The sequence below is a fragment of the Oncorhynchus clarkii genome, unplaced genomic scaffold, assembly GCF_045791955.1.
Source record: "Oncorhynchus clarkii lewisi isolate Uvic-CL-2024 unplaced genomic scaffold, UVic_Ocla_1.0 unplaced_contig_1139_pilon_pilon, whole genome shotgun sequence".
In the NCBI taxonomy this organism is placed as follows: Eukaryota; Metazoa; Chordata; class Actinopteri; order Salmoniformes; family Salmonidae; genus Oncorhynchus; species Oncorhynchus clarkii.
Window position 1 is genome coordinate 215230 of NW_027260903.1, and position 23757 is coordinate 238986.

The following is a 23757-nucleotide window of genomic DNA, read 5'->3' on the forward strand; positions in this document are numbered from 1 at the left end:
CCCACCAATGTGGAGCACCCACTTGGGTGATGCACGGGCACCATTTTTGTGCCAGAACGCTCATCACACAACAACTGAATATGAATTTAAATATGGTTTCTCACAGCTCTGTAGCGATGTAGTGACGGTCCTAAAGTCGGTTTGTTTGTGGGAGAGAAAATCTTTCACGTTCTTACCTGAGATGGCAAATCCGCTGAAGCCCACAGCGATGACTAAAAAGGAGATGGCCATGACCTTGGTGTGAGAGTATCCCACCACCAGCAAGAAGGTGGCCTCCATCCCAAACCCTGGTGATAAAACAGGAATCACAACTAAACACACTACAATCACCACTAACAACAAACACGAAAGATCACAATATGGAAAGGACCCTTTGACTCTAATGTTGGTCCTGGTATTAGGGGTGGGTGGGGGTGTTGATCACCATTTAGTTTTGCACTCTGTGACAAACAGGTTGTGGGCAGAGACATACATTTAGAGAGCTGGGATAACTTTTAGAATTTTTCGCCCAACAAAATGTACATATTGCAACTTTATCATTAATGTCTTGTCTTAGTCGTGTTTGTTGAGTGGATCGTTTTAATTTGCCCCTTCTGTCATGCCCATGCCCTGTGCCAGTGACGTGGTGATGATGATGATCCTGTGTGGCTCAATTGGTAAGAGCAGAGCGCTAGCAATGCCAAGGTCATGGGTTCAATTCCCACAGGAATCGTGTATATACAGATACTATAATGTTTGCCCTCACTGAACTGTAAAGTCATTTTGGATTAAAGCATCTACCATTTGGCACATATTATATCCTTTCTGTTTTATATAACAATTATAGAACGTTCTGCATTCCTTCTGTTTATATAACAATTATAGAACGTTCTGCATTCCTTCTGTTTATATAACAATTAGAGAACGTTCTGCATTCCTTCTGTTTATATAACAATTAGAGAATGTTCTGCATTCCTTCTGTTTATATAACAATTAGAGAACGTTCTGCATTCCTGCTGTTTATATAACAATTAGAGAACGTTCTGCATTCCTTCTGTTTATATAACAATTAGAGAACGTTCTGCATTCCTTCTGTTTATATAACAATTAGAGAACGTTCTGCATTCCTTCTGTTTATATAACAATTATAGAACGTTCTGCATTCCTTCTGTTTATATAACAATTATAGAACGTTCTGCATTCCTTCTGTTTTATATAACAATTATAGAACGTTCTGCATTCCTTCTGTTTTATATAACAATTATAGAACGTTCTGCATTCCTTCTGTTTTATATAACAATTATAGAACGTTCTGCATTCCTTCTGTTTATATAACAATTAGAGAACGTTCTGCATTCCTTCTGTTTATATAACAATTATAGAACGTTCTGCATTCCTTCTGTTTTATATGACAATTATAGAATGTTCTGCATTCCTTCTGTTTATATAACAATTAGAGAACGTTCTGCATTCCTTCTGTTTTATATGACAATTATAGAACGTTCTGCATTCCTTCTGTTTTATATGACAATTATAGAATGTTCTGCATTCCTTCTGTTTATATAACAATTATAGAACGTTCTGCATTCCTTCTGTTTATATAACAATTATAGAACGTTCTGCATTCCTTCTGTTTATATAACAATTAGAGAACGTTCTGCATTCCTTCTGTTTATATAACAATTAGAGAACGTTCTGCATTCCTTCTGTTTATATAACAATTATAGAACGTTCTGCATTCCTTCTGTTTTATATGACAATTATAGAATGTTCTGCATTCCTTCTGTTTATATAACAATTAGAGAACGTTCTGCATTCCTTCTGTTTATATAACAATTAGAGAACGTTCTGCATTCCTTCTGTTTATATAACAATTATAGAATGTTCTGCATTCCTTCTGTTTATATAACAATTATAGAATGTTCTGCATTCCTTCTGTTTATATAACAATTATAGAACGTTCTGCATTCCTTCTGTTTATATAACAATTATAGAACGTTCTGCATTCCTTCTGTTTATATAACAATTATAGAACGTTCTGCATTCCTTCTGTTTATATAACAATTAGAGAACGTTCTGCATTCCTTTTGTTTATATAACAATTAGAGAACGTTCTGCATTCCTTCTGTTTATATAACAATTAGAGAACGTTCTGCATTCCTTCTGTTTATATAACAATTAGAGAACGTTCTGCATTCCTTCTGTTTATATAACAATTATAGAACGTTCTGCATTCCTTCTGTTTTATATAACAATTATAGAACGTTCTGCATTCCTTCTGTTTTATATAACAATTATAGAACGTTCTGCATTCCTTTTGTTTATATAACAATTAGAGAACGTTCTGCATTCCTTCTGTTTATATAACAATTAGAGAACGTTCTGCATTCCTTCTGTTTATATAACAATTAGAGAACGTTCTGCATTCCTTCTGTTTGTATAACAATTATAGAACGTTCTGCATTCCTTCTGTTTTATATAACAATTATAGAACGTTCTGCATTCCTTCTGTTTTATATAACAATTATAGAACGTTCTGCATTCCTTCTGTTTATATAACAATTAGAGAACGTTCTGCATTCCTTCTGTTTATATAACAATTATAGAACGTTCTGCATTCCTTCTGTTTTATATAACAATTAGAGAACGTTCTGCATTCCTTCTGTTTATATAACAATTAGAGAACGTTCTGCATTCCTTCTGTTTATATAACAATTAGAGAACGTTCTGCATTCCTTCTGTTTATATAACAATTATAGAACGTTCTGCATTCCTTCTGTTTTATATGACAATTATAGAATGTTCTGCATTCCTTCTGTTTATATAACAATTAGAGAACGTTCTGCATTCCTTCTGTTTATATAACAATTAGAGAACGTTCTGCATTCCTTCTGTTTATATAACAATTATAGAATGTTCTGCATTCCTTCTGTTTATATAACAATTATAGAATGTTCTGCATTCCTTCTGTTTATATAACAATTATAGAACGTTCTGCATTCCTTCTGTTTATATAACAATTATAGAACGTTCTGCATTCCTTCTGTTTATATAACAATTAGAGAACGTTCTGCATTCCTTCTGTTTATATAACAATTAGAGAACGTTCTGCATTCCTTCTGTTTATATAACAATTATAGAACGTTCTGCATTCCTTCTGTTTTATATGACAATTATAGAATGTTCTGCATTCCTTCTGTTTATATAACAATTAGAGAACGTTCTGCATTCCTTCTGTTTATATAACAATTAGAGAACGTTCTGCATTCCTTCTGTTTATATAACAATTATAGAATGTTCTGCATTCCTTCTGTTTATATAACAATTATAGAATGTTCTGCATTCCTTCTGTTTATATAACAATTATAGAACGTTCTGCATTCCTTCTGTTTATATAACAATTATAGAACGTTCTGCATTCCTTCTGTTTATATAACAATTAGAGAACGTTCTGCATTCCTTTTGTTTATATAACAATTAGAGAACGTTCTGCATTCCTTCTGTTTATATAACAATTAGAGAACGTTCTGCATTCCTTCTGTTTATATAACAATTAGAGAACGTTCTGCATTCCTTCTGTTTATATAACAATTAGAGAACGTTCTGCATTCCTTCTGTTTATATAACAATTAGAGAACGTTCTGCATTCCTTCTGTTTATATAACAATTATAGAACGTTCTGCATTCCTTCTGTTTTATATAACAATTATAGAACGTTCTGCATTCCTTCTGTTTTATATAACAATTATAGAACGTTCTGCATTCCTTCTGTTTATATAACAATTAGAGAATGTTCTGCATTCCTTCTGTTTATATAACAATTATAGAATGTTCTGCATTCCTTCTGTTTATATAACAATTATAGAACGTTCTGCATTCCTTCTGTTTATATAACAATTATAGAACGTTCTGCATTCCTTCTGTTTATATAACAATTAGAGAACGTTCTGCATTCCTTTTGTTTATATAACAATTAGAGAACGTTCTGCATTCCTTCTGTTTATATAACAATTAGAGAACGTTCTGCATTCCTTCTGTTTATATAACAATTAGAGAACGTTCTGCATTCCTTCTGTTTATATAACAATTATAGAACGTTCTTCATTCCTTCTGTTTTGTATAACAATTACAGAAGGTTCTGCATTCCTTCTGTTTTATATAACAATTAGAGAACGTTCTGCATTCCTTTTGTTTATATAACAATTAGAGAACGTTCTGCATTCCTTCTGTTTATATAACAATTAGAGAACGTTCTGCATTCCTTCTGTTTATATAACAATTAGAGAACGTTCTGCATTCCTTCTGTTTATATAACAATTATAGAACGTTCTGCATTCCTTCTGTTTTATATAACAATTATAGAACGTTCTGCATTCCTTCTGTTTTATATAACAATTATAGAACGTTCTGCATTCCTTCTGTTTATATAACAATTAGAGAACGTTCTGCATTCCTTCTGTTTATATAACAATTATAGAACGTTCTGCATTCCTTCTGTTTTATATAACAATTAGAGAACGTTCTGCATTCCTTCTGTTTATATAACAATTAGAGAACGTTCTGCATTCCTTCTGTTTATATAACAATTAGAGAACGTTCTGCATTCCTTCTGTTTATATAACAATTATAGAACGTTCTGCATTCCTTCTGTTTTATAAGACAATTATAGAATGTTCTGCATTCCTTCTGTTTATATAACAATTAGAGAACGTTCTGCATTCCTTCTGTTTATATAACAATTAGAGAACGTTCTGCATTCCTTCTGTTTATATAACAATTAGAGAACGTTCTGCATTCCTTCTGTTTATATAACAATTAGAGAACGTTCTGCATTCCTTTTTATTGGTTCGATGGTTTTGTTCTTCCCCTCTCTGACACAAATAGGTTGTGTTGGGACGTTGAGCTAACGTTGAGCTAACGTAGTTCTGGCACTGAGAGTTACCTATCTCCTGTTCTGTTCTGTGAGACTGCTCTCATTAGCAGAGGGGCCAGTGATGCGTACACAGCATGCTTGTGTTAGCGCAGTCCCAGCTGTAGAATCATCAGTTTGATCCCGGCTAGCACACCACTACCACTAGCTCACAGCAGCAGAACATGTCTGTGTGCTGCCACCGTCATACACTGTGCTCTCTCAGGCACTTTAATACTGCTGTTACACACATGATGCCCTCATGAACAAGCTGCCGCCACAGTCACACACTTTATTTTACACTCACAATCACACATCTTCGTCATCAGCTGTTTGGGCCTTCCCTCTCTCTCTCTCTCTCTCTCTCTCTCTCTCTCTCTCTCTCTCTCGCTCTCTCTCTCTCTCTCTGTCCCTCTCTCTCTCTCTGTCCCTCTCTCTCTCCATCCCTCCGTCCCTCTGTCCCTCTCTCTCTCTCTCTCTCTCTGTCCCTCTCTCTCTCTCTCTCTCTCTCTCTCTCTCTCTCTCTGTCCCTCTCTCTCTCTCTGTCCCTCTCTCTCTCTCTCTCTCTCTGTCCCTCTCTCTCGCTCTGTCCCTCTCTCTCTCTCTGTCCCTCACTCTCTCTGTCCCCCTCTCTCTCTCTCTCTCTCCTCCCTTATAACTACAGGATTTTCATTTGAGCCAGTTTGCTACAGCATGAAACTAATCCAACAGCAACAGGAAATGTGAATTATTATGTGGATTAGAATTCATGGACAGTTTTTGAAAGGTTGAATCTGAAATTACACTACAAGTTTGAAATGAAGTGTATTGCATAAAAGTTATCCTGCAACACGACCCACCCCTCTCTGCCTCAGTCTCTCCCTCCCCCTGCTCAGCTAAAAACCTCTCTATTTGTCCTCCCTCCCACTCCACTTTATCCATCCTCCTCTCTCTCTCCACCCACTTTCTCCCCTACTTTTCAATTCAATTCAAGGGCTTTATTGGCATGGGAGACATATGTTAACATTGCCAAAGAAAGTGAAGTAGATAATAAACCAAAGTGAAACAAACTATAAAAAACAACAGTAAACATTAAACTCACATTACACTTGTTCTAAACATTACACTTGTTCTAAACATTACACTTGTTCTTCACTGGTTGCCCTTTTCTTGTGGCAACAGGTGACAAATATTGCTGCTGTGATGCACACTGTGGTATTTCACAAGGTAGATATGGGAGTTAATAAAAAATTGTGTTTGTTTTCGAATCCAAGTTTCCCTTAAGTACAGATCTAGGATCAACTTCCCCTCCCCCGATCCTAACTTGAACCATTAGTGAGGGAAATGCAAAACTGACCCCATATCTGTGTCTATATAGGGGAAAGTTCACTGTGGAGTGGGCTCTCACCTCCACAGTTCATGAGCTTCCTGACGTTGGTGGTGGTCATGATGTTGTGTGTTCTAAGGTAGTCGGCCAGCTGTCCCCCGATGGGCACAATGATGGTCATCACCAGATGTGGCAAGGCCGACACCATCCCCACCTGACAGAGAGAGAGAGAATTCACAAAATGGAACAAACACCAAATTAAGACTCTGCATGCAGAATTCTGCAAAAACATCCTCTGTGTACAACTTAAAACATCAAACAATGCATGCAGAACAGAATGAGGACGATACCCCCTAATTATCAAAATCCAGAAAATAGTTAAAATAGTTAAATTCCACCTTAAACGAAGCAATTCCCCAACCTTCTAGAACAAAGCCATCACAAACATAAACAGACCCCACAGATCCCCAGGACAGCAACACAATTAGACCCAACCGAATCATTGAGAAAACAAAAAGATAATTACACATTGGAAAGAATTTACCAAAAAACAGAGCAAACTGGAATGCTATTTGTCCCTAAACAGAGAGAACACAGTGGCAGAATACCTGACCACTGTGACTGACATACATTTTGACTATGTACTGTACAGACTCAGTGAGCATAGCCTTGCTATTGAGAAAGGCTCCCGTAGGCAGACATGACTCTCAAGAGAAAACAGGCTATGTGCTCACTGCCCACAAAATGAGGTGGAAACTGAGCTGCACTTCCTAACCTCCTGCCAAATGTATGACCATATTAGATACACATATTTCCCTCAGATCACAATGACCCACAAAGAATTCCAAAACAAACCCAATTTTTCTATACTCCCATATCTACTGGGTGAAATACCACAGTGTGTCATAGCAGCAAGATTTGTGACATTTTGCCACAAGAAAAGGTCAACCAGTGAAGAACAAACACCACAACCCATATTTATTTATGTTTATATGTATGTTTATTTATTTTTCACATCAATATAACACTGTACATAGCCATAATATGACATTTGAAATGTGTCTATTCCTTTGAAACGTGTCAGTGTAATGTGTCATGTTAATTTTTGATTGTTTATTTCACTTTAGTTTATTATCTATTTCACTTGCTTTGTAAATGTAAACATATGTTTCCCATGCCCATGCCTGTTTTCTTACCAAAAACAAAAAATGTGAAACTATGGTGGGCCAAATTTAACCCGTAGACCACCAGTTGTTTTTCTCTGGGCTAGGGGTTAGAGGCCAGGGGATAGGGGCTAGGTTAGGGGATAGGGGCTAGGCTAGGGGATAGGGGCTAGGCTAGGGGATAGGGGCTAGGGATAGGGGATAGGCTAGGGGCTAGGGGCTAGGCTAGGGGATAGAGGCTAGGGGATAGGTGCTAGGCTAGGGGATAGGGGCTAGGCTAGGGGATAGGGGCTAGGGTAGGGGATACAGGCTAGGCTAGGGGATAGGGGCTATGGGATAGAGGCTAGGGGCTATGGGATAGAGGCTAGGGGCTATGGGATAGACGCTAGGGGCTAGGGGATAGGGGCCAGGGGATAGGGGCTAGGCTAGGGGATAGAGGCTAGGGGCTAGGCTAGGGGGATAGAGGCTAGGGGATAGGGGCTAGGCTAGGGGATAGGGGCTAGGCTAGGGGATAGGGGCTAGGTTAGGGGATAGGGGCTAGGCTAGGGGATAGGGGCTAGGTTAGGGGACAGGGGCTATGCTAGGGGATAGGGGATAGGCTAGGGGATAGGAGCTAGGCTAGGGGCTAGGGATAGGGGATAGGGGATAGGGGCTAGGCTAGGGGATAGAGGCTAGGGGATAGGTGCTAGGCTAGGGGATAGGGGCTAGGGTAGGGGATAGGGTAGGGGATAGAGGCTAGGCTAGGGGATAGGGGCTATGGGATAGAGGCTAGGGGCTATGGGATAGAGGCTAGGTGATAGGGGCCAGGGGATAGGGGCTAGGCTAGGGGATAGAGGCTAGGGGCTAGGCTAGGGGGATAGAGGCTAGGGGATAGGGGCTAGGCTAGGGGATAGGGGCTAGGCTAGGGGATAGGGGCTAGGTTAGGGGATAGGGGCTAGGCTAGGGGATAGGGGCTAGGTTAGGGGACAGGGGCTAGGCTAGGGGATAGGGGATAGGCTAGGGGATAGGGGCTAGGCTAGGGGCTAGGGATAGGGGATAGGCTAGGGGATAGGCTAGGGGCTAGGGGATAGGGGCTAGGCTAGGGGATAGAGGCTAGGGGATAGGTGCTAGGCTAGGGGATAGGGGCTAGGCTAGGGGATAGGGGCTAGGGTAGGGGATAGAGGCTAGGCTAGGGGATAGGGGCTATGGGATAGAGGCTAGGGGCTATGGGATAGAGGCTAGGGGCTAGGGGCCAGGGGATAGGGGCTAGGCTAGGGGATAGAGGCTAGGGGCTAGGCTAGGGGGATAGAGGCTAGGGGATAGGGGATAGGGGATAGGGGTTCATTCATAATTAAAACTCTGTCTCACCTTGCTGATCTCAAAGCCAAACACTTCCTCAAAGTAGGCCGGCTGGCTGATGAGAAGCAGGTAGAAAGTCCAGCTCCTGCAGAAGTTGGCTACGATAATGGCGTACACCGGCATGGACGTGAAGAATGCTCTCCATGGGGTTTTGAATTTCTGCAACAAGGAGGAATTAGAGATGGTTGTGCTCACAGTCCTCACCAGCCCTCACACAGCAAAAAAAGTGAAATTATAGAGGGATGTGTGTGTGTGTGTGTGTGTGTGTGTGTGTGTGTGTGTGTGTGTGTGTGTGTGTGTGTGTGTGTGTGTGCGTGTGTGTGTGCACAAGTCACAAGCAAAAAGAAAAGTGGTGCAGTGTGTGTGTGTGTGTGTGTGTGTGTGTGTGTGTGTGTGTGTGTGTGTGTGTGTGTGTGTGTGTGTGTGTGTGAGACAGTGCAGTTTGTTTGAAATAAAATGTTTCATGCGTCTTGGTGCTTACCTGTAGAGGATTGGCAAAACCTGCTGACTCTCCGATGGCTTCCTCAATGTACTTCCTCTCCTCAGGGGTGATAGTGGGGTGGGCTGCCGGGCTTTCATACGACACCAGGATCCAGAAGAGATACCATGCTATCCCAAAACTGCCTGGGAGAGGGAGGGAGAGGGAGAGAGGAAGAGAGAGGTAAAGGGGGAGAGAGAGGATGACAGAGGTAGAGAGATAAAGAGGAGAGAGAGAGGAGAGAGGAGGAAAGAGGAAGAGATGTAAAGAGGAGAAGGAGGAGAGAGGTAGATGTAAAGAGGAGGGAGAAAGGAGGAGAGAGGTAGAGAGGTAAAGAGGAGAGAGAAAGCAGTAGAGGTAGAGAGGTAGAGAGGTAAAGAGGAGAGAGAAAGGAGGAGAGAGGTAGAGAGGTAAAGAGGAGAGAGAGAGGAGGAGAGAGGTAGAGAGGTGAAGGGGGGAGAGGAGGAGAGAGGTAGAGAGGTAAGAGGGAGAGAGAGGAGGAGAGCGGTAGAGAGGTAAAGGGGGAGAGAGAGGAGGAGAGAGGTAGAGAGGTAAAGAGGGGAGAGAGAGGAGAAGAGAGGTAGAGAGATAAAGGGGGAGAGAGATGAGGAGAGAGGTAGAGAGGTAAAGAGGAGAGAGAAAGCAGTAGAGGTAGAGAGGTAGAGAGGTAAAGGGGGAGAGGAGGAGAGAGGTAGAGAGGGAAGAGGGAGAGAGAGGAGGAGAGCGGTAGAGAGGTAAAGGGGGAGAGAGAGGAGGAGAGAGGTAGAGAGGTAAAGAGGGGAGAGAGAGGAGAAGAGAGGTAGAGAGGTAAAGGGGGAGAGGAGGAGAGAGGTAAAGGGGGAGAGAGAGGAGGAGAGAGGTAGAGAGGTAAGAGGGAGAGAGAGGAGGAGAGCGGTAGAGAGGTAAAGAGGGGAGAGAGAGGAGGAGAGAGGTAGAGTTAAAGAGGCGCGAGAGAGGAGAGAGGTCAAATGGAGAGAGAGAGCAGAGAGAGAGGATGAGAGTGGAAGAGAGGTAAAGAGGGGAGAGAAGGGTAGGAAATGAGAAGGGTGGAGTAAGGAGAAAGGTAGGGTCGGGAGAATGGTCTCTACAGTACACTACAGTGATGACACGTTTGCAATAACATAATTGTGTCAGTTTGGATGTCATTGTCACAGAAAAAATACCCAGCAAGCTTAGCAAGACCCATGTCTCTACCGCTCTCCTCCTATGAACTGGTGCTATACCGCTAGCTCCCCAAAGGAGGGTAGCACTGGCTAACTGAGTAGTCAGCATACCACTTTCAATAGTCTGGGCTACCAACACTGGGTCATGGGCAGTAGGCAGCTGAGCAGGGGCCACCCACTAATTTTTTTTTGTATTTTACCTTTATTTAACTAGTTAAGAATGGCCTAGGAACAGAGAGTTAACTGCCTGTTCAGGGGCAGAACGACAGATTTGTACCTTGTCAGCTCTGGGATTTGAACTTGCAACCTTCCGGTTACTAGTCCAACGCTCTAACCACTAGGCTAAGCTTGCTGGGGTTTATCTTAGGGGACCTGTATGGTGATGAGACAGTTAAACTCGGTACTGCCCGGTTGGTTTTACTCACCATAGACGTAGAAGACTGAAGGCCACCCTACATACTGAACCAACACCCCAGCAAGAGGCATGGCCACCACAGCTCCCGCATAGGAACCTGTGACACAAAGAAAGAGCGAGACACAGAAATATGAAACATTGATGTTTCTATTGTTGTTGTGTAATGCCTCAGTCAGGCCAGATCTGAACACCTCAGCACCCACAATCAAAGTCAGTAGCAATAGCTAGCTAGCTCACGCAATATTTGTTTCTGGGTTTCGAGATTAGCTAGCAAGCTAATGAACTAACCTAGCCAACTAACAAACTAACAAACTAACGAACTAACTAACTAGCTAACCTAGCCAACTAACTGTGGAGAGAAACAATTAACTTACAGTAAGAACAGTTAATTAGCTCTTTGCTAGAAAAGATTATGCTGCCTCCTAAACTGATAAGGTGGCTTCACTAATGTTTACACATTGACAAGTCCTGTTCATTGTCAATGTCTATGAAAAGTAACAGCACAGGAGGTTGGTGGCACCTTAATTGGGGAGGATGGGCTCGTGGTAATGGCTGGAGCGGAATCGGTGGAATGGTATGAGATACATCAAACATATGGTTTCCATGTGTTTGATGCCATTCTATTTGCTCCGTTCCAGACATTTTTATGAGCCGTCCTCCCCTCAACAGCCTCCACTGATTCACAGCATTACAGTTATAACCCATTACATACTGTATGTGGACAGGGACAAACAGAAATGGGCCTCCACTGATTCACAGCATTACAGTTATAACCCGTTACATACTGTATGTGGACAGGGACAAACAGAAATGTTTCTAACAGAAAACATTTAAAAAGCATAACCATGGTAGCAGTGGAAAGAGAAGACATTTAAAAAGCATAACCATGGTAGCAGTTGAAAGAGAAGACATTTAAAAAGCATAACCATGGTAGCAGTTGAAAGAGAAGACATTTAAAAAGCATAACCATGGTAGCAGTGGAAAGAGAAGACATTTAAAAAGCATAACCATGGTAGCAGTTGAAAGAGAAGACATTTAAAAAGCATAACCATGGTAGCAGTTGAAAGAGAAGACATTTAAAAAGCATAACCATGGTAGCAGTTGAAAGAGAAGACATTTAAAAAGCATAACCATGGTAGCAGTTGAAAGAGAATACATTTAAAAAGCATAACCATGGTAGCAGTGGAAAGAGAAGACATTTAAAAAGCATAACCATGGTAGCAGTGGAAAGAGAAGACATTTAAAAAGCATAACCATGGTAGCAGTTGAAAGAGAAGACATTTAAAAAGCATAACCATGGTAGCAGTTGAAAGAGAAGACATTTAAAAAGCATAACCATGGTAGCAGTTGAAAGAGAAGACATTTAAAAAGCATAACCATGGTAGCAGTTGAAAGAGAAGACATTTAAAAAGCATAACCATGGTAGCAGTGGAAAGAGAAGACATTTAAAAAGCATAACCATGGTAGCAGTTGAAAGAGAAGACATTTAAAAAGCATAACCATGGTAGCAGTTGAAAGAGAAGACATTTAAAAAGCATAACCATGGTAGCAGTTGAAAGAGAAGACATTTAAAAAGCATAACCATGGTAGCAGTTGAAAGAGAAGACATTTAAAAAGCATAACCATGGTAGCAGTGGAAAGAGAAGACATTTAAAAAGCATAACCATGGTAGCAGTTGAAAGAGAAGACATTTAAAAAGCATAACCATGGTAGCAGTTGAAAGAGAAGACATTTAAAAAGCATAACCATGGTAGCAGTTGAAAGAGAAGACATTTAAAAAGCATAACCATGGTAGCAGTTGAAAGAGAAGACATTTAAAAAGCATAACCATGGTAGCAGTTGAAAAGGAAAACAGAACAAAGGTGAGGATACAATCAAAGCAAATACATTACTGTTGATATTTACATTTACTGGACTTTTCACAGCATTTGTCAATAATATAATCTGGAAAAATGCTGGATACATTCAGTGACATAATAAGAATATTCATGCAACATTTGGGCTAGGTGAAACATTTTATTTGGAACAAAGCCCTGCATTTGCATATGTGAACTGATTGCCCCCCATCTATCTTCAGAGCTCGTGCTGCTAGGTGACCTAAACTGGGACTTGCTTAACACCCCAGCCCTGCTACAATCTAAACTTGATGCCCTCAATCTCACACAAATTATCAATGAACCTACCAGGTACCACCCCAAAGCAGTAAACATGGGCACCCTCATAGATATCATCCTAACCAACTTGCCCTCTAAATACACCTCTGCTATTTTCAACCAAGATCTCAGCGATCACTGCCTCATTGCCTGCATCCGTAATGGGTCAGTGGTCAAACGACCTCCACTCATCACTGACAAACGCTCCCTGAAACACTTCAGCGAGCAGGCCTTTCTAATCGACCTGGCCTGGGTATCCTGGGGGGATATTGACCTCATCCCGTCAGTAGAGGATACCTGGTTATTTTTTAAAAATGCCTTCCTCACCATCTTAAATAAGCATGCCCCATTCAAGTTCTGGGACACTGTAAAGTCCATGGAGAATAAGAACACCTCCTCCCAGCTGCCCACTGCACTGAGGATAAGAAACTGTCACCACCGATAAATCCACTATAATTGAGAATTTCAATAAGCATTTTTCTACGGCTGGCCATGCTTTCCACCTGGCTACCCCTACCCTGGTCAACAGCAATGCACCCCCCACAGCAACCTGCCCAAGCCTTACCCATTTCTCCTTCTCCCAAATCCAGTCAGCTGATGTTCTGAAAGAGCTGCAAAATCTGGATCCCTACAAATCAGCCGGGCTAGACAATCTGGACCCTTTCTTTCTAAAAATGATCTGCCGAAATTGTTGCACCCCCTATTACTAGCCTGTTCAATCTCTCTTTCGTGTCGTCTAAGATTCCCAAAGATTGGAAAGCAGCTGCGGTCATCCCCCTCTTCAAAGGGGGGACACACTCTTGACCCAAATTGCTACAGACCTATATCTATCCTACCCTGCCTTTCTAAGGTCTTCGAAAGCCAAGTCAACAAACAGATCACCGACCATTTCGAATCCCACCGCACCTTCTCCGCTATGCAATCTGGTTTCAGAGCTGGTCATGGGTGCACCTCAGCCACGCTCAAGATCCTAAACGATATCTTAACCGCCATCGATAAGAAACAATACTGTGCAGCCGTATTCATTGACCTGGCCAAGGCTTTCGACTCTGTCAATCACCACATCCTCATCGGCAGACTCGATAGCCTTGGTCTCTCAAATGATTGCCTCGGCTGTTTCACCAAATACTTCTGTCAAATCGGAGGGCCTGTTGTCTGGGCCTCTGCCAGTCTCTATGGGGGTGCCACAGGATTCAATTCTCGGGCCAACTCTCTTCTCTGTATACATCAATGATGTCACTCTTGCTGCTGGTGAGTCTCTGATTCACCTCTACGCAGATGACACTGTTCTGTATACTTCTGGCCCTTCGTTGGACACTTTGTTAACAACCCTCCAGACGAGCTTCAATGCCATACAGCTCTCCTTCACTGGCCTCCAACTGCTCTTAAATACAAGTAAAACTAAATGCATGCTCTTCAACTGATCGCTGCCTGCACCTGCCCGCCCGTCCAGCATCACTACTCTGGACGGTTCTGACTTAGAATATGTGGACAACTACAAATACCTAGGTGTCTGGTTAGACTGTAAACTCTCCTTCCAGACTCACATCAAACATCTCCAATCCAAAGTTAAATCTAGAATTGGCTTTCTATTTCGCAACAAAGCATCCTTCACTCATGCTGCCAAACATACCCTCGTAAAACTGACCATCCTACCGATCCTCGACTTTGGCGATGTAATTTACAATATAGCCTCCAATACCCTACTTAATAAATTGGATGCAGTCTATCACAGTGCCATCCGTTTTGTCACCAAAGCCCCATATACTACCCACCACTGCGACCTGTACGCTCTCGTTGGCTGGCCCTCGCTTCATACTCATCGCCAAACCCACTGGCTCCAGGTCATCTACAAGACCCTGCTAGGTAAAGTCCACCCTTATCTCAGCGCACTGGTCACCTTAGCAGAACCCACCTGTAGCACACGCTCCAGCAGGTATATCTCTCTGGTCCCCCCAAAAACAATTCCTCCTTTGGCCGCCTCTCCTTCCAGTTCTCTGCTGCCAATGACTGGAGCGAACTACAAAAATCTCTGAAACTGGAAACACTTATCTCCCTCACTAGCTTTAAGCACCAGCTGTCAGAGCAGCTCAGATTACTGCACCTGTACATAGCCCATCTATAATTTAGCCCAAACAACTACCTCTTTCCCTACTGTATTTATTTATTTATTTAGCTCCTTTGCACCCCATTATTTCTATTTCTACTTTGCACATTCTTCCACTGCAAATCTACCATTCCAGTGTTTTACTTGCTATATTGTATTTACTTCGCCACCATGGCCTTTTTGCCTTTACCTCACCTCATTTGCTCACATCGTATATAGACTTGTTTATACTGTATTATTGACTGTATGTTTGTTTTACTCCATGTGTAACTCTGTGTCGTTGTATGTGTCAAACTGCTTTGCTTTATCTTGGCCAGGTCGCAATTGTAAATGAGAACTTGTTCTCAATTTGCCTATCTGGTTAAATAAAGGTGAAATAAATAAATAAAAATCCCCACCATCACACAATTAATCCCCACCATCACACAATGTTATGCAATCCAACAACAGTCCACTACAATCCAACAACGGTCCCCTACAATCCAACAACGATCCACTACAATCCAACAACAGTCCACTACAATCCAACAACGGTCCCCTACAATCCAACAACGATCCACTACAATCCAACAACAGTCCACTACAATCCAACAACGATCCACTACAATCCAACAACGATCCACTACAATCCAACAACGATCCATTACAATCCAACAACGATCCATTACAATCCAACAACGGTCCACTACAATCCAACAACAGTCCATTACAAATCTCCATCTGGTTTAGTGAAAAGCATCATTTGAAAGTGCCTCAAATTTAAGCTCTTATCAGTGACCAAATCTGCCATTTTGATCTCTCATACCTGGACCCTGGAGTGTAAAGGGCTACATACACTTCCTGCAGCTGAGAATGCATCAATGGAGGCTGTTGAGGGGAGGACGGCTCATAATAATGGCTGGAATGGAGCGAATGGAATGGCATGTATTTGATACCATTCCATCCATTCCACTCCAGCCATTACCACAAACCCATCCTCCCCAATTAAGGTGCCACCAACCTCCTGTGGAATGCATGCATACAGTATGTAGGACAATGTGCTGCACTAGATTTATTTGGGATCTTACCAATAGGAACTTTACTATAATGTTGAGGTTGTTTATAAGCACATCTTAGCTACCCTCTTGACAAGAACATCAAGTAACATCACAAATGGTTGGATCCAGTAATGTGTAGAGTAGTCTTTATTATCCCCGGGGGAAATTCATTCATTCATTGTGTGGTTTAAGAGAGAGAAAAGGGGAGGGAGAGCATGAGAGGATGTTTAAATCCATTTGTTTTAGTATCTTACCACAGAATGCTGTTGTGGCCAGTCGACTTCTCTCTAGAGGGGGGGCCCATTTGGCCCAGATCCCATGGCATGCTGGGTAAGATACGCCCTATAGGGAAGTAATGAAGTGATGCACACAGTAAATATCCAAACATAATATTCAACACACGCACGCACGCACGCACACAGAGAGTGAGAGAGACAGATGCACTCTAAGTACCTCGACGAGGCCTTGGCATATCCTGACTAGTATGACACAGCTGTAGTGTGTACGAGCAGCAGATGGAATCAGCATGTTGAGAGTGGATGTGGCCACTATGGCAAAGCCAAACACGCTGAAACACACCAAGACAGAAACAGTCAGAGACAAACACAACCAGCCTTCATTTCAACCACAGAGAGCTATAGAGACCAGCCTTCATTTCAACCACTGAGAGCTATAGAGACCAGCCTTCATTTCAACCACTGAGAGCTATAGAGACCAGCCTTCATTTCAACCACTGAGAGCTATAGAGACCAGCCTTCATTTCAACCACTGAGAGCGATAGAGACCATGGTTCATTAGGGGTCAGTTTAATTTTCAATTTAGTTTAATTCAGGAAGTAATTATTGGCAAATATTTTCTATGAAGATAAAATATTTAAATTCTATAAAGATTTAAATTCATGAGCTGGTTTTCATTTCATTTGACTGATATCAACATGTAATTAACCCCAATCCTGAGAGAAATGTCTTTGGTGTTATTGATGAGACTGTCTCAACCTTTGTAGCAGTTCAAAATGTCTGATGGAAACCCTTGACTATAAGGGCTCCGTCTATACATTAGTAAAAATGAATACATCACTTTTTGATTGAGGCAACATCCGAAGCCATAGTTTAGTAGCCAATGTATACTGTTCTCTTAGTTTTTGTACCGCTTATAAATGTGTTAGTTAAGCCAACTGAGTGGCCTTGTGGTAGGACTGTCCACCCTGAGATTGGAAGGTAGGGGGTTCAATCCCCGGCCAAGTCATACCAAAGGCTGTATGAATGGGACCCATTCATGGGACCCATTGGCTCTCTGCATTAAGGAGATAGATGGAGAATAATGTCCTGTCCAGGGGATGTACTTGTTCATCAAGCTGCTACAGAAACAGGAGATAACAGACTCCTGTTATGATGAGGCTACTACTTATGGATAAGTCATATTGGACCCCTTCATGTTATCATAACAGTACTGTTATTAGATGTTGTTTGGGGACAAAGGAGAAAGTGGGAAATATAATGTATACTTTAGTCAAATATAATGTATACTTTTGTCAAAATAATGTATACTTTAGTCAAATATAATGTAAACTTTAGTCAAATATAATGTATACTCTAGTAAAATATAATGTATACTTTAGTCAAATATAACGTATACCTTAGTCAAAATAGTGTAGACTTTAGTCAAATATAATGTATACTCTAGTAAAATTGAATGTATATTTTAGTAAATATAATGTATACTTCAGTAAAATATAATGTATACTCTAGTAAAATAGAATGTATACTTTAGTCAAATATAATGTTTACTCTAGTAAAATACAATGTATATTTTTGTAAATATAATGTATACTTTAGTCAAATGAATCCTAGTAGTAAAAAAGTTGACCTCCGACACGTTTGAGGAAAGGTATTGACATACAATAAGGAAATCAGTCAATCAATAGAGGAATAATAATCCCAAAGCATGCTAAAACGTACATACTTGTTAGCTTAGTATTTTTGACATATGAGACCTCCAGGAATCTGTGTGACGATGTATCCTAAAATGCACTTACTTGTTAGCTTTATATTTTTGACATATAAAACCTCCGGGAATCTGTGTGACGATGTATCCCCAGAAGAAGGACCCGTGGATCATCCCCACGGTCTCTGGATCCCAGCTGAACTGTGCTGCCTGGGGGGAGAGAAAGAGGAGGAGTGACCATGGTTGTGCTCATAAGACACCAAACGGAAGAAAACCATCTGGGAGCAAGGGACTACCTGGATTTGTACAATAAGAAACGCTCATTTAGATTTTCAGTTGCAGAACATTTTTGAAGCATTTTTTCGTTGCGTGTCCTAATGAACACAACCCATGACTACGGATGTGTAGCGGAGTGGGTTCGTTAAATAATGCTTGAGTGATGAGAAACCTTGCCTGAGGCCTGAAGACTTGTGTTAGCTTCCCAAGCACCTTGATAAAGGCTACACTTCAAAAGGTGCTGATTGTGATTATAAATAAGTATTTTCAAGTCAAAGTACATTGTCCATTGACAGTATTCTTCTTCCTCTGCACAAAAATAAAGCTTGGACACACTCCAACCTCAGCGAGGTCGGAAACAACCGGAAGTATGCGGTTTTCATTGATACAGTATCTTCAACCTAGCTTGCTTTTCCCCTGAAAAATGGATGTGTGGACCCCGCTCAGGTATTTATTTTACACCTGCTACGTTAGGTTACACACACTATGAGCCTCCAAGCCCAAAGGTACAACCTTTGTTGTGGCCTGTAGCCAGCCCTCCCCATGACCTGACCTGACCTGACCCCAACCCTCCTCTTCCCACAACACTAGCTAGCAAGGTTATTTGCTACCATTCAGACAGTGAAGAAAGAAGGGAAAAGCCCTCTTCAAGAAAATGGTTCTTTGAGAAGAAAGAGTGCCACATAGAACCACCGGTCACTTCAAAGAGCCCCCCCCTTTTCAGACATTTACATTGGGTTGTTAGCGCAGACAGTCATAGTAAATGTTTTCCTCATTAAAGTAGACAGTCATAGTAAATGTTTTCCTCATTAAACAGACAGTCATAGTAAATGTTTTCCTCGTTAAACAGACAGTCATAGTAAATGTTTTCCTCATTAAACAGACAGTCATAGTAAATGTTTTCCTCGTTAAACAGACAGTCATAGTAAATGTTTTCCTCATTAAGCAGACAGTCATAGTAAATGTTTTCCTCATTAAACAGACAGTCATAGTAAATGTTTTCCTCATTAAACAGACAGTCATAGTAAATGTTTTCCTCATTAAAGCAGACAGTCATAGTAAATGTTTTCCTCATTAAACAGACAGTCATAGTAAATGTTTTCCTCATTAAACAGACAGTCATAGTAAATGTTTTCCTCATTAAACAGACAGTCATAGTAAATGTTTTCCTCATTAAAGCAGACAGTCATAGTAAATGTTTTCCTCATTAAACAGACAGTCATAGTAAATGTTTTCCTCATTAAACAGACAGTCATAGTAAATGTTTTCCTCATTAAACAGACAGTCATAGTAAATGTTTTCCTCAATAAAGCAGCCATCAGCAAAGTCAGAACTACAGTCTTAGACAAAAAGGTTCCACAAGGGTTCTTCGGCTGTCCTATAAAGGAAAGCCCTTTTTGGTTCCATGTGAGACTGTTTCGGTTCCAGGTAGAACCTTTTTCCAAAAGAGGTCTACCTGGAACCAAAAATAATCATTTTCCAAATGGGTTTTTACTTGGAACCAAAAGTGTTCTACCTGGAACCGAAAAGGATTCTTTAAAGGGTTCTCCTATGGGGACAGCCGATTAACCTTTTTAGTTCTAGAAGTGTAGGAAGAAAATAGAAGAGTGAGTGTAAGTGCCAGAACAGTGTGCCTCACCACCAGGACCTCCTTGTTACCCTTCCAGACAGTGTGGTCGTTGACCATGCTGACGATGGCCACGCCCAGGTTGCAGCGGATGCCGAAGGAGATGCAGAAGCCCAGGCCTGAGAGGATGGCGATGATGTAACGACGGGGAAGGCCGAAGCAGGTGCAGTCCACCACGGGCATCTCCTTCTCCTCCACAAGCTCTGGGCGGCCCTCGGCCGAAAGCTCGATGGTCTCCCCATTGGGCTGACGCTTTTCTAGGATTCTGGTGAAGAGCAGAGGGAGAGAGAGGGACAAAGTTAGTAGCAATAGTAATAATTACACATGGTATGTAGCGCTCTTCAAGCACCCAAAGTGGCTTTACAATTCTATAAAACAAAAAGAAGAAAGTGAAATGTAGTGAGAATTGAACCCTGTGGTGCTCAGTTGGAAGAAGGAGCATTGTGTTAACAACGGCAAGGGTTCAATTCCCAAATCATTTATTATTATTATTTCTTATTTAACTTTATTTAACTAGGCAAGTCAGTTAAGAACAAATTCTTATTTACAATGACGGACTAGGAACAGTGGGTTAACTGCCTGTTCAGGGGCAGAATGACAGATTTTTACCTCATCGGCTCAGGGATTCGATCTAGCAACCTTACGGTTACTGGCCCAACGCTCTAACCACTAGAGGTAAAACCACCTGCCGCCCTGAATCACATAGTATACTTCAAATGTGTGTACTGTGTGTATGTACTCGCTGTGTGTACTCAGCTGTACTGTATGTCTCCTTGGGTGAAGGCGTCTGTTAGTATCATGTAGTGTCAATAAGCAGGGAGAATGTGGACCTAACCAATGCAACAGCCAAGTCAAATTTCCATTGATGAGTCGAAAGGACACCTTTTTGTAAACCAACGTGTTTGTAATGTCGACAAGGTCAAGGTCATCTACATGTTTACCAGGGTTGGGCTCAATTCCCTTTTCAGTTCAGTCATATCATGAATTTCAGTTTGAAGCTAGAGATGACAACACAACCATTTTTTGAAGGGCCTGGGAGGTCGTAAGCCCCACCCCCCCCAGCCGTGGTATAACATGAACATCACTGATACTGTGGATAGCATGACTGCCTCACAGCCAGAAGGTTGTAGGTCCGAGTCCCGGGTGGGCTACCCCCCCCAGCCGTGGTATAACATGAACATCACTGATACTGTGGATAGCATGACTGCCTCACAGCCAGAAGGTTGTAGGTCCGAGTCCCGGGTGGGCTACCCCCCCCCCCCTCCCTGAATTCAGTACTGTGTATTGGCAATCCATACAGACTGCGTTAACATGACCCTAGCCATGTGTACACATGGTTAAGGTATCAAGCAAACATTTCACATAGATTGTCTTTCCACAGTTTTATAGGGGTTTCATGATCAAAAAGCCTGTCTCTCCCAAGCTTACACACACACACACACACACACACACACACACACACACACACACACACACACACACACACACACACACACACACACACACACACACACACACACACACAAACACACACACACGCATATGTTAAGGTCATCTCTGAATCAGCAACTCCCCCTGTGTAGGAGCATCTGTTGTTTGCCTGGTCCCTAGGTGGGTGGGTACCAGCTATGGCACATTCCCCCAGTGTTCAGTCCTTCACAGTAGCCTATACCTGCTGCTGCTCTGGCACTGACCACTCTGTCACACACACACACACACACACTTTAGACACTAAAGCGCAGTTCAGTTCAGAGTCCAAAGCAGCTGAGTCGTGATAGTCCGGAGTCCCATAGTGACATCAAATCAAATCAAATCACATTTTATTTGTCACATGCGCAGGGAAATGCTTACTTAACCAACAATGCAGAATTTTGGATCTTGCTCTGCGATCACCATCTGCAGGGAACACACAGCCCGAACATGCACCTCCCACAAATTCTCAACCAAAGCATCTCCGTGTACAAAGCTCCTACACATTTCGTTGTGGTGACGGCTGCAGAAATGTCTTCAGCCACACTGAGAATTCATAAAGTATGAAAACCAACGGTCTAGTATTCTAGAACTCTGCTGTGCGGACCATCACTGATAAGCTCTTAGCCCTTCTGACACTGTCCACTCTGTCATACACACACTGGCACCAGCACCCACCCACACAGAGCTGTGGTATCGAATCAAATGTGGAGCCGTGTGTATCCACGGTAAAGACGTAGCCATACAGAACCTTGGACCTCGATAACAAAACCACCATGATCATTATTGAACGCGCGCGCACGCACGCACGCACGCACACACACACACACACACACACACACACACACACACACACACACACACACACACACACACACACACACACACACACACACACACACACACACACAATCACAGTATATATGCAATGGCTAATTTCACTTATAGCTAGCATGGCAAAGAAAGAGAGAGAGAGACCGAGAGGGGTAGAGAGAGAGACAGAGAGGGACAGAGACATAATTAGAGAGAGAGAATGAGAGAGGGGTAGAGAGAGAGACCGAGAAGGGTAGAGAGAAAGTCAGAGAGGGACAGAGACATAATTAGAGAGAGAGAATGAGAGAGGGGTAGAGAGAGAGACCGAGAGGGGTAGAGCGAAAGACAGAGAGGGGCAGAGACAGAATTAGAGAGACAGAATGACAGAGGGGTAGAGAGATACAGAATGAGAGAGGGGTAGAGAGATACAGAATGAGAGAGGGGTAGAGAGATACAGAATGAGAGAGGGGTAGAGAGATACAGAATGAGAGAGGGGCAGAGAGATACAGAATGAGAGAGGGGTAGAGAGAGACAGAGAGGGACAGAGACAGAATTAGAGATGTTTTGTGTGTGTGTTTATATAGGTGTATGTATAGGTGTGTTTGTGTTTGTGTGCGTGTGTGTGTGTATATATATAGGTGTGTGTAGGTGTGTGTGTGTATCAGTGTTTTAGTGTGTGCCTGCATGTGCATGTGTGTGTGTGTTTGTACAGGGTCACACAGGAGCTCACAGGTTGTCTGGTTTCCATGGAGGTTCCAGTTACTCAGTGAGGTCGACAAAAGCAGCCGGAATCAATGCTAGAAGTCATTGTGTTCCAAAGAGTTGATTCATTGTGAATCAGTCCGGACTAAATCAAATAGAATGTCTAAATAGAAAGACTCATCCTTTATTCAAATCAAGTGATTTAGAGATTCCTGGAGATGATTCTTGCCTCACTCTATTCTCCTCTTCCATTATTTTTCTCCCACAAGTATGAACACACACACACTGAACACACACTGGACAAACACACAGACACACACTGAACACACACACAGACACACAATAAGCATTTCACTGTAAGGTAGACCTGTTGTATTCAGCGCATGTTACAAATACAATTTGATTTGAATGAACACAAATACACAATACACACAAGCAAGTCCAACTCTTAGATTGATTAAATATTAATAGATTTTGGGGGGAGATGAATTATTGAGTTATACCCCTTCTAATATTCTCTCTTTCCATCATCATTCTCTCTCTCTCTCTCTCTCTCTCTCTCTCTCTCTCTCTCTCTCTCTCTCTCTCTCTCTCTCTCTCTCTCTCTCTCTCTCTCTCTCTCTCTCTCTCTCTCTCTCTCTCTCTCTCTCTCTCTCTCTCTCTCTCTCTCTCTCTCTTGTTGTCAGTCAGTCAGTCAGTCAGTCTGTCTGTCTGTCTGTCTGTCTGCACTGAAGAAAAGTATATAAACGCAACATGTAAAGTGTTGGTCCCCATGTTTCATGAGCTGAAATAAAAGATCCCAGAAATATTTTCCAGATGCACAAACAGCTTATTTCTTTCAAATTTTGTGCACGAATGTGTTTAAATCCCTGTTTGT

At 42.0% G+C, this 23757-nt stretch overlaps 1 pseudogene; it reads right to left on the reverse strand.

Annotated features, from left to right (window-relative positions):
• LOC139402169 (vesicular glutamate transporter 1-like) overlaps positions 1–23757 on the reverse strand; it is a 54443-nt pseudogene that overhangs the window by 6824 nt on the left and 23862 nt on the right.